Source organism: Solanum pennellii, chromosome 12, assembly GCF_001406875.1.
Source record: "Solanum pennellii chromosome 12, SPENNV200".
NCBI lineage: Eukaryota > Viridiplantae > Streptophyta > Magnoliopsida > Solanales > Solanaceae > Solanum > Solanum pennellii.
Window position 1 is genome coordinate 20986648 of NC_028648.1, and position 17562 is coordinate 21004209.

At 33.0% G+C, this 17562-nt stretch overlaps 1 long non-coding RNA gene across 2 annotated transcripts; it reads right to left on the bottom strand.

Moving 5' to 3' along the window:
- Nucleotides 1-11212: 11212 nt before the first annotated feature.
- LOC114075054 lies at nt 11213-16977 on the bottom strand. Of its 2 annotated transcripts, none has more exons than XR_003575383.1 (6): nt 16703-16977; nt 16464-16593; nt 13765-13937; nt 13393-13515; nt 13107-13302; nt 11213-11449 (listed from the first exon to the last, which is right to left on the bottom strand). It is a non-coding gene; the product is annotated as an uncharacterized LOC114075054 (long non-coding RNA). The 2 variants fall into 2 exon arrangements; XR_003575382.1 differs by having other exon boundaries at nt 16699-16977.
- Nucleotides 16978-17562: the final 585 nt, after the last annotated feature.

The window sequence follows — 17562 nt, forward strand, 5'->3', positions numbered from 1 at the left end:
CAAGGATAAGAATAGTTCATTAAAACATAACAAGTAAAAATTCAGTTCTAAATACAGAAGAAAAAGAATACATACAGTTAGGAACTTCACATAAGTATCATCCTACAAAATAAATCCCAAATTACAATTAGTGTAATGTTAAAGTATCCCATACTACTACTTTCACCTTGGCGCACCTTAAGAACCACGTAACCTTCATCATTTACATAATCCTCATAAATCTATACATAAATAATTATACTTCATATATCTTGACATAAATCAATATGCTTCACTTTCAATAGATATAAAGTCTATTACTTCATTTACATTACATAATGACCCATTCATTCATTTCATATAAGGACACACCAAGACTTCCTCCAAATGCCTACTTGTACAATGGATAGATATGGTCCCATACAACAACCTATCCTAAGTAGTGAACCATTGAGAAGACTTAGTTCATTTACATTCATTTGAGGGGGCTAGCTTTAAGCGACATAAACCCTGACAGCTAGACAAGGAATCCCGAAAATAACAGGATGGGGGATCCCTGCTTTACTATGGTAGAACCATTCACTTTAGACGTAACATGGGTATTCCAATAGGTACACCTATGTAGGCGCATAGTTAAGGGATAAGGATATTGCTAGTAACTAACTCATTCTCTACTAATGAGGAGTACTTATCTCAAGACGTACATTGGATACAACATCTCTACTTACAAAGTAAACTCACCCCTTCTTCAAATCCTCTCGGTTCTAAGCATAAATCCCACACGGAGTCATAAACATTCGTTAACTATAGGTTAAGTGATAGATATTTAGTACCTCATCTCAACTAACGAAGGTTACTTATTCCTAGAGGTTTCTTTTGAACACCACATCTCAAGTCAAGAAATATATCAAACCTCTAACATATCTTAGAAATCTCTTGGGAATAGTGAGGTTATTACTATTACACGTTATCTCAACCCACGAAGAGTGTTCACCCCAAAATTCGCTTTTTCATTACTAGTGTTCTTTAGGAATAGTAGGGTTTGTCTAGTCACTTCATCTCTACTAATGAAGAGTTTCTACCCTACAATCCCCCATTTTAATTCATAAACTTAATTCATACATTCAAAGTGTGTATGTGTAAATATATGTGATCAAACATTTCACATAATCACCATATTAAAACCATGACTTCTAAACATGCTCATACCTTCATATCATCAAAATTCACCAACTAACATACTTCACATATACACATACTTCATTTAGACATAATCTCTACAAGATATACAATTCAAACTTGCTAAAGCATATCAACATGAACATTGTCATCACTACTTGACTTTAAATATAATTCCTTCACGATCATAGTCACAATAGACCTATATGTACATATTCACATACATGAAGTAAACATCGCCACCAAAGGTGGAACATACCACCCAAGATCATTTCAATGGAAACTAGAGAAGATAGAACACCTTACCCTTCATCCAAGCCTTTAGAACCTTTTCCCAAAAATTTTCCAGTAACATATCGTAGAATAGCATTTACGGCCATAGATAGTTCAAAATATAACATACGAAACTCAACTCTAAGATTATCTAGACAAATTCAAGAATCCCCACCTTCGCAAGCCAAAAGTTCATAGTATGCATAAGCATGGGTTCATTGGGGTTGTGACATTAAATTCATTAACTAACACTAAAAAAACACATTTAAATCATTAAAATATATAAATGAAAAGACCCATTCATAGAGTTAAAGTTACAAGAAGTTATACTTTGAAAACCCTTTCTGAATTTCTTGGAAGTGGAACCTTGAATGAAAAATGTTTCAAGGATTAAATACCATAACTCAATATGAAGAAACCCACGGAACTTGGTCAATAAACTTGAAGTGACCTTTTATCTTGGAGGTTGAAGCTTCTTGAACATGAAGGTTTTTCGAGGAAAGGTTTTGGAGAGATTTTTGTTTTGAACTTGAGGGTTTCAATTGAATGGTTAAATGGGGTTTAAAGTGATATAACACCGTCAAAAATAATCCCCAAAGTCCCCGAAAAACCTTCACACTAATTTCGCCCTTTTCCAAAGTCTAATTTGACATAAAAATGATTCTACCAAATCAAGGAAGTGGTTGCGCGTCGCGATGGAAGCTGCTGATTTTGATTCTCAAAATTTTTGAAGCAGTGAGCCATGTTTTAGGTGCACGATGCACAGGAAGACTCAGTGCCAATAACGCAACGTGTGAGTGTTTGCAGATCGTGGTGTTGCACGCTGTCTTTCACAACTTTCTTGTCCAAGGTTAAGGTCCTCCTCGGGGATCCTTAGGGTGGTCCTCATGGATTCGTACCCAAACGTTTTGACTCAAAAAATGTCTATTAATATTTTAGGGTCGCATCTACTACATTTAGCCTCTAAACCAAACCTAAAATCATGCACAACAAACAATGAAACGCTAGCACATCCAAGTCTTGTTTCCGAATGTCTTGGTCGTCCCTTGAGGTTTGACCTCAAAACTTACCAAATTGACCTCAAACACTCAAATTCACTTTGTTAACACATTATTTCCTCATAAAACACTTGTGAAGCTCTAGTTCAACCTTGTTCATTATGAGGATGGCTACGCAACCAAAGTTGTGTATATCATTCGAACAACCCTCGACATGGTGATAATCAAGGTTGGGGTAGAGATCGTGAATGGAGGGACCTTAATAAAAATTTGAAGGATATGGAGAAAGATCGATATGTGCCCCCATGAACGTCAGATGCCCAAGGATTTGGAAGGCTGACGGTTTTAGGATGTGCTTTCGGGTATGCTCAACAATGTTAAAGGGTCAAAAAAGATGCTGAAAGGAATGAAAGAAAATGTATCCACCATTAGTCACTTTTACCTCCCATTATGTTTCTATAAAAAAGATGGAAGCGTAGATGGGTCATAACTCATCACATCTAAATGAGAGACAGCAAAGGGATTTTCCTAGTGATACTATGGCCAACCCCAAGAATGAAGTATGAAATTGGACTTGAGTCGTGCTACGATTTTAACTAAGGAAATGTCTTGGACGCAACCCAAAAATGTTTAATTACTCTTTATGCCTTTATAAAATAGTAGTGTGTTGTTTGAACAGTCTAAAGTTAGGGAGATATTTTAAAATGGTCTTTTAAATACAACAAATTAAAGGTCAAAGTTCATTTACTCTTACTCACTTTTTCCTCTTCACAAACTCACACCAGCACTCTAGTTTTATAGTTCTTGCACTTTAGACTGTTTTAGTTGTTGAAATCGTGCTTAGAATCTAGATTGCATTATATCATAGATTCTCCATGGAATTTAATTAGCACACAAAGTTGGTAGTACTAACAATGCATTTCTTTCGCCAAAATTGTACTCATTTGCATAATGTGAACCTTTTAAAATATATGTTAAATGTTTCTCTACAAGTTTGATAACATGCATTACTGATTATGCTTTGATGACTCTTTCTTTAATGAAAAATTCCAAATTTTTCAGTTCTTTGAGTTGCATTTTTTTGCCATGGGATATGCATTTGCTATAGTTCTTAGCTAAATTTTGGTTGTAGAGGTTTGAATTAACTTACCAAATGTTGCGGAGTTAAATTGGGAAGATGCGTTGAAAATAGGTACAAGGAGTCATTTGGTGAGCTAGGCCAAGCTCGCCAAACCACTCGATAGTTCGCCTAATGTTCTGTTTATCATTTAATTCAATGTTAAATGACTAATGGTCGTGTAATTTTTTGAATAACTGATGTAGCCAATAATGCTTTGGGACTAGCCGAATGATTCTCCATTCTCATTTTGTCTACACCTTTATGTCCTCCATGCATTACCTTCAGCGAATCGTCTAAGTGGATGAAATCTTAATCAACTATTTTGGCAAAGTAATTCTACACTCGATATATGATTAAGGTGGCAAGGATACACATGCCACCCCGACTATTAAGACAACCTTAGTTTAGAAGAGACGAAAAGTTAATTGAATTAGCTAAGGAAACCAGAGAGAAGAAGAAGGAAAGTTCTAGCGGGAGGGTTCCTATCGACCCAATTATCCCTTCGTTGAACTGTGGAGTCTACATCAGTATAAACTCCTTTAAGATAGACAAAGACTTGGAGTGGATGATTAAGGCTAATATCGTTACAGAGGCAAAGGCAAATCAATACAACACTACAATAAAGAGGAGATACAATGACATTTTTAATGTTATAGTATGATGCTTAAATGTCACAAATTTGTTCATTAACATTTATTTTATATTTTGACCAAATGTTGTAAATTTTAGGGTCAGGATTTTTCCAATATTTAGATAATTGTTGGGAAGAATTAGTAAAAATTTGTTGTGACATTTAGGAAAATGGTGAAAAGAATTTGTGTCATTTACTTTGAGACATATGTAAATGTTTGTAAGATTAATACAAAATTTAATTTTTTACATTTAATTGGGTATTGATAACACATATATGACATCTATTTTTGACATTTAGGTGAATGTCAGTTTGAGATATATGACATTTATTTTTGACATTTAGGGATATTTAAGCTTCATATATATGACATTTATTTTCGACATTTCGGTTAATGTTTGTATGAGATATATATGACATTTTTTTATGATAAAGGAAATGATTGTAAAGGATATATAACATTTCTTTTTTACATTCAGGTAAATGTCGATATGTAATGTACAATAATTATTCGTGACATATAAGTAAATGTCGATATTAGATATATGACATTTATGAATGTCACTTAAACTTTTTGACATTTAGTGTTGTATGACCCTAAAAATGAAATAGGACGCACTAGAGATTCACATGTGTTTTATGAGATGATAACATGTTTAGTTTGGTTGTGTTTGAGGTCAAACGTCAAGGGACTACCGAGACGTTCAATGACTAGTCATTTATGTTCTAGTGTGTCATTGTTGAGATAGAGATGTTATTAGAGGACCAAGTCATGTGGAGATGACTTATATTAGAGGAACATAGATTTTCCCAATTTAACATATGGCTACGACTTCCCAAGGACCCACAAGGGGACCTTGAGAATGACTCCATCTTTTAGCCAAGAAGCTTCCAAGGCAGCATGACTGATGGCTCTAAACAATACCTCGCCAATATATTGACGGCATGTCAGTATTTGACGTCGATCAGGCCTGCAAGGCATGCAAGTGTTAAGCCTTAGTTACAAGCCACGGACCCCATTGACAGGGCGTGGACCGGACCACAGTCTATGGTCTGGTGGGCCTCAATAGCACTCGCAAATTTGCAGTTAATTCTGCAAAGGTTGGGCTGAATTAGTAAATATACCTCAAGTGTTTTAAAGGTCAGAGTCGGTTATTTTATGTCATATAGGTATTTTAAGAGTGTTAAAACATTTAAACCCATAATTAGAATTCATTATTTCTCTTTCCCCTATGTTAAAATCCTTTCTTCCTTATGTTCTCTCGACAAAACCCCATGGAAGATCAAGGTCAAACATGGAGCTACGGTTGTGGATTCTAATGGATTTCTTCTTCAATTCTATTGGTATTTCTTCTAATAAGGTATATGATTTCATTATCCAAGGTTATCTATCACCCTAGATCCATTCTAAATGTGATTTCAATCTTTATGAAAAAAGTTCAAATACTACTCTAATTCAAGGGTTCTTGCATGAATCAATTTCAAATAATTTTATATTATATTATTGATGTTATATTAATGCTTACAATGTAAATATACATGAATCCTTGATCTAAAAAATCCCTAAATTTGGCTTATATATTGGGTTATTCATTATGATCAATGTTGATGCAACTGTGATTATAATGAGTTGTATAGTTGATTTTTATTGTTAATTATGCCATTATATTGTTACTTGTTGTAGTAGTTAAGGAATGGTGATTGCAGCTTTTTGAAGAAGGTAAGTGTACCTAATTCTGTTACTAATGTAGAATTGATATACAATTGTTCTTGTGTGTTATTGTCCACTTGAGGATGCAACGTTTTCTTGTTGTTATTATTTTGATCATGTCCTTGTCACCATAATTATGTGAATTTGTAGGAGTTCATATTATGGTATATATGAAGGTATATTTTCTGTTTGTTATTTGAAGTAATGTGACTATGTATAAGTTTATATGGCTTACATTAAGGTATTAGGTGAAGGTATTATGTCATATACATGTGATCTGGTATAATATGATAGTAATGTGCAGGTTATCTTGTATAATGTGAGTGAATTGTGTTTAAAGGCATGAGTCCTCTAAATGATCATGTGTTATGATGACAGACTATGAAGAGTCATTAAATGTTGATATGGTGTCTTGATTAGGTAGACCTGAATGTCCCTACTCGATGCATGAATGATATGATTAATGTGATCTTTTCACTTGGTAGGCTTCGGCATCCTTTCTTTTGAATGAATGAATGAATGACTAAAAGTCTAGAATCGGGAGACCTCCATTTAGTGCCCCTTAATGAATGATACATGAGGTATTCTACAATATGTCTTGAACCGCTAGACATAAGAGTGGTGCCCCTTGTTTATGAGTCTATAAGCCTATGTTAATATGAAACCTTGAATATGAAAAGAAGGCTAATAACTAATCTTGAATTAGATAGACCTAGCATGGTACCCGTTTCATGAATGAGCTATCCTAATGCACCTTGATCGGTAGACCCTTGTGGTGCCCTTATTTGAAATGGTATTATGAGTTGGTAGGCTTAGTGATGGTACCTTCTCTAATGCACTTATGTGAATGAACTTAATGTATGGGAACTTAGACAAAGCACAAACAGGATATGCTTAAGAATGTAGATCTGCTTGAGTATAAATTTGCGTTTTGATATCCCCTAAACCATGTGCTTACATGGGATTTGTTCTAGTTCTACCCATGACAAGTAGGCCACTTTCCATGGGGTGGGGCCTTATGAAATTTAGTTACATGCCTAGATATAATTGTCTATATCGGTTAAGGCCTATTCTCGTCATATAGGATGTTAACCCTAGTTATTGGATACGTTATATAATATGTAGGTTATATAATATGGGATTCTATCTACACATGGCATGAGTAGGACTTGAAGATGCTATAGTGAGTTCCCTAGGTCTTCAAAGACCATTATGTGAAGTCCCCAATTTGTTTAGTTTTCTCATAAATGGCTTAAATAAATAATGTCCACTTAGTGAAAGTATGTTTAATAGAAATGTTCTTATCTATGGTGTCCTTGATGAACGTGTAGATGTTCTTGAAGATGGTTTATGAGCGGTTTCTCTCTGTCTTACTTAGATGGGTCTTAGAGTAACCTTAGGTAGAGATTCCAAATAATTAAACGTCTTACTTGTTGAATATGGAATTAAGTTATATATATTGATGCTAGTTGAATATGCCTTATATGTGAATGTTGACTTGTATTATGTCACTTAAACTCTTATGATGAAGTTATTTATGGAAATTTTATCAAAGCATGTTTCTATTCAAAATGACCCTTTTTCATGGCTTCCATTCTTAGTGCTTAAATGTCCTAACCCCTTCATTTCCCCTTTTTACTATAGTGTAGGGAATTGGAGGTTTGGTATTCTATTTATGATGCATAGGTTTCCTATTGGTTGAAGATGAAGTTTGGTGAGACCTCATAGATTCGAGGACAAAACCCCATGTATTCTTTTATTTTCTTTTAGTCTTTATTTTAAGTCTTGTATGGGTTTAGTCCCAAATGTTGTACTCCAAAAGTTATTAGATGGTTTTATAAGAAATCTTTTAAAGTTAGATGTTTTAAATTCTATGGCTTCCTTACTAATGAAATTATTCTTCGTGTATGAATAAATTTTAAATTCTTATCTAATTTTAGGTGTCATATGCAATGAATGATCCATGTGGCTTGTATGAGACCTTCGAGAGGTTGAATACTCAAGTTACGACTAGGGTTGCTTTGAGATCATTACAAACATAATTACAAAGCATAAGATTATAGGATGGTATTAGGTTTTCTCAAAGCCATATCTAATAGAGTCGTGTTCACAATGTGAAGCGCACAAACATTATGAATAGAAGGTTATTGGGTGCTATGAAAGTTTAACTTCTACATTCTTCTACTCGTTCCTAAGATTTTTTCTATGTGATGTCTTTCCCATGTACGTTATGTGATGTTCCTTTGGGTATTTTTTCCTTGTAAGGGTTATGTTGGAAGGTTGAGGGAGAGAAAAGGTTGTTTGTTATTGGTAGTCATGATGACCTTAGGTTGGATGAGTTTTCTTATAACAGTGAGTATTGGCAGCTCAGGTATTTTGTGATTTTGAGTTGGTTGAAAGAGATGATGAAATGTGGTGTTAGAAATGTATCGATGTGATGAGTAAAAAAGTTTGATGTTGTTTTTTGTCAGACCTTAGAATGGGAGGAGGTGATGTTTGGAAGGGCTAGTATGAGTTTCTCCTAAGTGGTGGATATTGTGGATAGGTTGTGAGGCCTTTTGAGAGTCTTTGGTGTTCATGAGTTAGTCTTGATTGATGTTGTTGTTTCAAGAGGTTTAGTAAATTGAAGAGTTAGGTGAGAATGGTTTTGGTTAGGTTGATAGTTTCTTGATTGAGATTCTTATGGTATGTTCATGTTAACCTTAGATGAGTTTGTCCCAAAAGGGGGCGTATGGTAAATACTGAATAGTAAGCTTGTTAGGAATAATATTTTTTTTGTTATGTGCCTATTCAAGCCTAAAACTAAGAGTTCTTAGTATCTTAGCTCATGTTATGCAGTCTTTTGAGAAAAATGAGTTGCCAAATATTCTCCTTTTGATGTACATTTCTTAGTTAAATTCTTAATAATGAAGAAAATGAGTTTCTAAAAGGGGAAGTTATGTTCCTTATATTGATATGAATCTTTAATGAGATGTCAAAAATGTTGCATGAGCTTACTTGTTGAACGTGCCTGATGTGTTATTGAGAAGTTGCATGTTGAGCCTTTATGGGGAAAATTACTTTAAATGTGCCTTATTGAAAATTTTACATGACTTTGCTTCGATGTGAAATTGCATGATGTTCGAAGTGAGGTTTAAATTAGCATGATGTGATGAAGAGAATGAAATTCCTCCAGATATGAAATGAGAAATTTGAAGTCTTATGAATAATGAGTTTGTAGATGTTGTTTCTACCTTCTTGTTGTGTTTTGAGTGTCTATATGTGGAGTTGATTATCCTCCTAGCTTTTTATATTTAATATATTGTCGAATGTATGATGTGGTAGGGTTGTGAGTTGCTAGTCTTTATTCATTACACTTGAAAGTGTGTTAGTGTCATTAAAGGACAAATGTTTTCCAAGTGGGGGAGTACTGTAAGACATCAAATATGAAATGGATAAAATAGATCTTCAACTGTGTTTTATGATATAATAACTTGTTTATTTAAGGTAAAAATTAGTTTATAATGAAGTTTGCTTCTGTTTGAGGTCAAAGGTAAAGGAATGATCACGACGTTCGAAGACTAGTCGTTTATGTACTAGTGAATTGTTCTTGAGAGGGAATTTTTTTTTGAGGTGTAAGTCATGTGGAGTTGACTCATATTAGGGGAAGATAGAGTTTGGGGGTTTAATCTCCAGGTATGACTTCCCATGGACCCACAATTTGTCCTTTTGGAGGACCCCATCTTTTACCCAAGAATCTGCCTGAAAATCGTGGTTGACTACTCCAAACCATCGCTCGTCAATGCATTGACGATCCATCTGTCTTGGACATCGATCAGGACTCCAGGGAATTCAGGTGTTGAGTCTCGTCCCAATGCACAACCTCATGGACAGGGCATGGACTAGAGCACAGTCCGTGGTCTGGTTTCTACAGTTAATTTGGCCAAGGTTGGGTGAATTAGTAAATTCACCCTGAATCTTTTAAAGAATATGGTCGGTTATTTTATGTTATTCAAGTATTTTGAGAGTGTTAACACATTTAAACCATAAATTAGAATTCATTATTTTTATTTTCCCTAAATCAAAGCCCTTCCCTCACAAAATTCTCTCCAAATCCCCCCCCCCCCATGGAATATCAAGGTCAAAGATAGAGCTAGGGTTGTGGATTTCAATGGCTTTCTTCTTCAATTCTCTTGAGATTTCTTCTAATAAGATATCGGAGTTATTTATCTATGGTTATCTATCCGCTTCGAGCAAATTTCAAAGTTATTTCAATGATTTCAAATTTGTAAAAAATCAAATTTCTACTCTAAATCAAGGGTTCTTTCGTAAAACGATTACAAATAATTAGATATGATACTATTGATGTTCAATTGATGTTTTATAATGAAAATCTCCACGAACCCTTTATAATGAGTTATGAATTGGGTTATTGATTATCATCTAATATTGATGAAATTTTGATTATAATGAGTTGTATAGCTTATTTCTATTATTAATTATGTTATTATACTATGTATTGTGGGACCAGTTATGGGATCGTGATTGTCGCTTTTGTAAGAAGTTAAGTTGACCTAATTCACTTTCTAATGTAGAATTGACATAGAATTCTTTTTGAGTGGTGTAGTCCACTTATGATAATGGGGTTCTTCTTGTTCTTACTTTGATCATGGCCTTGTTTGATTATTATGTGAATTGTAGTAGTATCATGTTATGGAGTTTATGAAGGTATACTTATAGTTGGTTATGTGAAGTAATGTAATCACACACCATTTAAGGCCTATGACTACCCCATTAAAGTGTAGACTAAACTATCAAAAAGTGTTGCCTTTTATAAAGAGCAACAATTTTGGACTTTAAGCAACACTTTTTAGTTGGTGGCCTAACAAAGTGTAACCTTTGACATTAGGTAACACTTTTTAAATGTTGTCATCTTTGACTACACTTATAAAGCATAGCCAAAGCGGTATAAGGGAAGACTTTGTTTTGATGCATTGGCGACAACTATTTTTTTATTGTACTACACTAAACACGTTTCTTTTTTACAGTTATTTATTACACTTCAAAGTGCTGCCTTTTATATGTCATCTAGAGCAACACTTATAATGTTTTTCCTTTTATCTCATCTAGAGCAAAACTTACAACATGTTGCCTTTTGTATCTCATCTAGAGCAACGCTTATAAAGTGTTAATTTATATCTCATCTAGAGCAACACTTATAAAGTGTAACTTTTTTTCTCATCTAGAGAAACACTGATAATGTCTAACTTTAAAATTGGACGTCCAACAATAATACCTTCAAATTGCATATATTGAAAATATAATCACATATTTGCCCTAAATCACAAAATTATCTAATAATTAAATTGAAACTATATATTTCATATAAATTTCGAGAAACATTTATTGTGCAACCAATACATAGAAAGTGATTGCTTAAAAATCTCTAATAATTATGGTTGTGTGTATCTTCTAAACTTGCCGCTTAACTTGAGCTTCATTATTCAAGCTTAACTTGAGCTTCATTATTCACACAAGAACTCTAAAATCCACCAAGGTATATCCAGAATAAGAAAAAGCTGCAAAAATAAAAGATAACTAGTTATGAAAACTTTGATGAGATGCATTCACCAGGATTACAAAATCTATACTGAAAGAAAATATTAAGTGAAGTAAGCTAGCAAAAATGAACAAATTATCCATCAAGAAAATTTATATTATGATTTAGGGGAAACAAGTTGATGCAGAGTAACTAAACAGGTATAAAATCATTGTTTCAGCTATAAACCAATAATTTATTATTGTAGTAGGGAAACAAACAAGTTATCATTTTTTTCTTCTAATCATTAATCCTTGAAGAGGTCAAACAATCTCAATATGTGTGCATGTAACTGTACGTGTACAAAATTAAAAAAATAGAGATAAAGAAGGCATTGATTTGTTAAGCAATTCTAATGATACAGGTTAGTGAGTTACTTGACTCTCTAAACAAGATCAAGGTGCGACTCAAATCTCTGTTTTACTTGACTTTACCCCGAGATATTCTGTATATGTATGGAAGCATAATGTAAAACAGCAAAAGATATCAAAAATTTATTTTTATAACCCTGCAAAAGATGTAAAAGTTTTTCTTAGGTTGATAAAAGCCTATTCGTAATGGTTAAGTTGCACGGATTCTTCATTATCGATCTCGCACCCGTGTTGAATTATCAAAAAATACACTACTTTTTCAAAATACAACATGCATCCAGTGACTTTTTTGTTGAGTCCAATAAAAATACATACGGTAGAAGCCATAAGGAATAGCACCCATTGTTGTATATGGCTAGGATGTCATTACTGTGAGGCTAGAATGTTGTTACTTTGAATTAACCTGCAATTTTTGTCTCTAAATCTTATTCTTATTGGACAAGAAGAATTTATATATGGTTGATTGTCTTAAGGGCTCAGAGATTCTGTATATGGTCGAGTATAATGGTTATGTGAGTTACATATGCTAGCACACAAGAAGCATCAGTTCCCAAGACATCAAATTAAAAGGATAAAACTAAATCTGTATCATTTTTTTAGCTTTAATCTAGAAAAGAAATGACTTAAACAATAAAATAACTGCGAACAACTGACGCATTTCAGATGTGGTAGCTATTACTACTGCAGTAGCTGCTAAATGGATCATTTCTGTCAAAAAAGAAATGACTCAAACATTATAATAACTCGAAACATATGTATAAAACAACTATGTTCTATCAACAAAATCTGCACTAAACCACCATTCTTGAGAAAATTTTAGGATGAACCAACCTAAGTTATGCAGGAAGGGAGTTGGTCACAGAATGTTGTCCTTCCAACAAAAGTTATAAAACTTACTGAACAAAACTAACTTGTATACGTGAACCAGCAGCAAACGTCTAAGAGTTCAGCCATACACTAAATTCTTAAAAGACTATTCGCATATAGAATTTGGTAACTTGTTAATTACTTGGTTAGCAATAAGTTAGTGGCCACTCAAATAATACGGGTGATGTAATATGCGGGTTATGCAATTGTTGAGAAGCAAAAAGTTCTTTCATTTTTCTTATTTCCTCCGGTTCATCTTCTATGGTAGACAAGCGATCATTAAAGGATTTGTTTTCCTCATTCAAAGATTTTCTTTTTCACTTGAGTTGAATGTAGCTCACATGGTAATAACATTTAGTTCAAGAGATTGAAAATGAATTGATTTGTAAATTTTCATACCTTTTTTAGTTGATTGGGAGGCTTGCATAACTTGATGAGAATAACAAGGGAATTTTGTTTGTGTGTTCTCTTCTCAAGGACGAGAGTATTCTTGTTAATGATGTAAATTGTTGACTAGATTCCACATTATTTTCAGAATCCCCTAAAGATGAGCAGAAAGATCCATATGTTTGCTCTTGTCCGTTTCCTATTGCATCTAGAACAAAGAAATCATATAGTACAATATTTGGAATTTATTTCATGTTATACATGGAATAAAAGATACAACTGATTTTAAAAACCATACTTGTTTCAACTTCTTGGGTGCATTGCTTTACTTGATTAGTAAATGAACAAATGGGAGTATCAACTTGACTAGAAGAAATGGTGGAGTTCTTATGTTCAGCTCCTCGTCCCTTCACCAAAGAACCTGAAAGGTTTTATATTACAAGTAATATGCTGAGAAAAAGGTAGTAAGAGAGATCACTGTTCACATACACCCAAGAGGGAGGAATCTAAAAGGCTTCACATGCAGTAGTAATTATGTTCAACTATATGCCATAAAGAATGACACAACTGATGTATGGTGCTCATGGTTTCACAAAGCCTATGGGAAACTTTTCACATTCAAATATGTTATTTATGCAATTAATATCTCAACAGTCATGAGAAAACATACTTGTTTTATCCTTATGGATGTTGCTTAACTTTCTTAGCACATGGATATTATGAAGTATTAACTTTCCAATACTTTGTCGAGAGACATGGATTTCTGATTTCTCACTCCCTTTTCACGACTACAAGGTATGGTAACTTTTGTAAGTTCTTGTTGTTGTCCCTTCACAGTAGTACCTAGAGAAAAGAAAAATCCATCGATAAATAGATACAAGATAATACATTAAGGAGGGGATATGTGTACACTACAATGTTTACCTGTTTCATCTTCTTTGATGTATTATCTAAATAGATCACTAGATTAAAAAAATAAATTGTTATATGGATTTTTTCCTTTTGATGTCAAAGATTTAATCCCTCGACCTCTACCTCTTCCAATTACCTCAGGAGCATCAAATGACTATATGATAGTACTCTTCATAATTGATTTTGTAACTAGTACATTAAACTATAAAATTTAAAATCAATCTATTAGTTACAACTTACAATATCTGGGTCAGTTTTCATAACTACACACGTTCCAGTGTGCTCTGTTAGTATTAAAAGGAAAACAATTGTTCACTTGTAATTCCGAATAGATTTCTCGAGTCTAATACAAATTCCTATATCTTCTCTATTATTACTGTCTTAATGCATGACCTGTGAGTGCGTCTGTTTAAGAGTGATCATTGTTTTCTCCTAAGACTGATCATCTTCACGTTTGAGATCTTATCATGCCACTAACTTTGACATACTTCAAAAATAAATTGACTAGCTAATCTCGAAGAAGGAAAGTAATTCATACAAGCAGTACAACCTGAACAAATAAAATGTAGAGGCCAAGAAAAAAGACCCGTAGAGAATGATGATTAAATAAAATACAAGTAAACAGAAATCAGAGAACAAGTTAGAAAGAAAATGAAATAATTCTTTAACGAAACTGTAACTTAATATGCAGCACCACAAGAATTAATTTACATTACTTCTTTCAACCTTTGAAGAATCAAACTTTCATAACAGGCAAACAAAGATTTAAAGATGCAAACGAAGCTATCACTGTTTCAACCTCTAATGTGCAGCACCACATGAAGTAATTTATTATAGTTCTATTGCTTTTAACATAGTTCATCAACTTCAGACCCAAATGAAACTGTAACTCAATACTATAAGGATTGATCCGCTTCTTTTTTGGATCATATCACACTAAAAAAATTATTGTTAGTTAAGAAAATTATCAGTAGATAGTCTAACAGAACAAATGTTCAATAAAGAAGAGTTCTAACTCGAACAATACCAACAATAAACTGATTTCACAAATGAAATCAAACAAGTAGCGTAACTTGAAGAAATCAAACAGAGAGAAGAAGAAAAAAATAAGTCTAGAAAAGGAGGCTTACGTGAAATATGAACAAATTAAGAACAACTATTGATTCAGCTTTACAAAAACGGAAAAATATCATGCTATTTCTGGAACATATATTCTTGAAATCTATAGTTGTTTCTACCCACTATGTACATCATGTATAAGAAGTAATTTCCATATGGTATATGTGATACTTCATCTTTCATCAGCTAGAGTTAATTTCATCGTAAAAATACGATCTATTATTCGGGAACACACTATATACTATGCTATAAAAAGAAAACAATCAATAATTCAAATGTTGAGTAGAAAAAAAAACTCTCAAAAAAGGATGTGTAGCTAGATACAAGTAGATAGACATTAGAGAACCCGTTAGGAAAAGATGAAAGAAAGCTTTAAATTAACCTGTAACTTAATGTGCATCATCTAATGAAGTCATTTACATTATATCTTTCAACCTTTACACTATTAAAGAGTCCAAGTATCACCAGATGCAAACAATGATTTAAAGAATCCATGTTTCAGATGCAAATGAATTTATCACTCTTTCAACATTTAATATGCAACACTATTGCAAGTCATTTACATTAGTTCAATTGTTTTTTACATAGTTCATTAACGTCAGAACCAAACAGAATTGTAACTTTATTCTTTCAGGACTAATCACCTTCATTTTTTGGGATAATATGACATTAACAAACTTATTTTTCTTTAAGAAAAGGAAGAGCAGCTCGTCTAACGGAACAAGAGTTCGAAAAAGAAGATATATAACTTAAACAATAGAAAAAACAAATCGACTTCACAATGAAATCAAATCCCCTTCAATTTTGGGAACATATCATACTACAAAAAATAATTTTCTTGTAGAGAACGACCAGCACCTCGCCTAACAGAACAAGAGCCCAATCAACAAGAGAAATAACTTGAACAATAGAATAAACAAATTTACTTTATAATGAAATCATATCCCCTTCATTTTTGGAATCATATAACACTGCGAAATGTAATTCATTTTAAGAAAACAACCAGCAGCTCATCTAACGGAACAAGAGTTCAAAATAGAAGAGATATAACTCGAACAATACAAACTTTAACTTTATCAATAAAAAACTCGAATAATACAAATACCAAATCAACATCACATTAAAAATCAAATCCCTTTATTTTTTGGATCATATCACACAACAAAACTTATTTTTCTTGAAGAAAACGACTAGTTGCTCTCTAACAGTAAATAGTGAAACTTTAGGATATACTTTTGCTAACTACTTGCACAATTTGAAGGTACAGAAGACAAAAACAAAATAATACAAAAATTGGTACATAGGAAACACTATAAAAACAGAAAGATATATACTTACAGACTCAAATGCTTCCAGTAGTAATTCCCACTTTTTCTTCTGCTCAAGATTCCTAGGGCTAACTTTGACGTTCAGATTTCGGCCAATACTTTGGAATTTCAAGTGTACGAACCCCAGAACTAATCAATTCCTTTTAAACCCAAAACAAAAATTTAATTAATTGACAAGAATATTGTTTTTAGTGCTAGATATTAGTAGAGAATAAGAAGGATACTTGATTGTACAAAAATTTTACCTACACTTGATTAAATTGGTATCGGAGAAATCTTCCGCTAAGCTCTTTTGTTCTTCAGCTTCCGTTCTTCACTTCTTTGATCATCAGTTCTTCGATCCTCAATTCTTCAATACTTATTTCTTTAGATTCATATTTTCAGCCCTTCGAGAAAATCATGTTCTGGAGAAGAGAAGATTCAGCTCAGATCTTGATCAGTTCTTCAACTCAGCTACGTTCTTCAGCTTCTTCTATTCGATCTGCAGTTCTGGAGAAAAGCTTGTTCTCCTGACAAAAGAGTAAATCGTGTTCTATGAAAGGAGAAAAAGAGAGATGTTTTTATTAATTTTTTGTTAGTTATTTTTTTGGCCAATACCATTAAAGAGTACGCTTTCAAATGTTGCCAATATTTTCATTGCCAAAAGTTAAAAATTTAGGCTATATTTTAAAGTATTCCAAAAAATATTTTAAACAACACTTTTCAAGTGTTTCTCACATTTAGTGTGGTTGTAGGCCTAAAATTGTGTAGTGTACTATGTATAAGGTGTTATGCCATACATAAATGTATAAGGCAAATGTATTATGTAATATGTATGTGATCTTGTATAATGTGAATGTAATGTGAAGCTGATCTTGTATAATTTGAATGAATTGTATTGAAAGTCATAAGTCTTATAAATTTTCATGTGTGGTTATAATAGACTATGAAGAGTCTTTGCTTCTTGATATGGTGTCTGGATTAGGTAGACCTAGTTTTCCTTACTCGAGCATGAATGATATGATTAATGTGATCTCTTGACTTTCTAGGTTTAGGTATCCTTTCTTGAAAATTGAAGAATTAAGTAAAGTCTAGTATCGGTATACCTAAAGTTTGTGTCCTTTCATGAA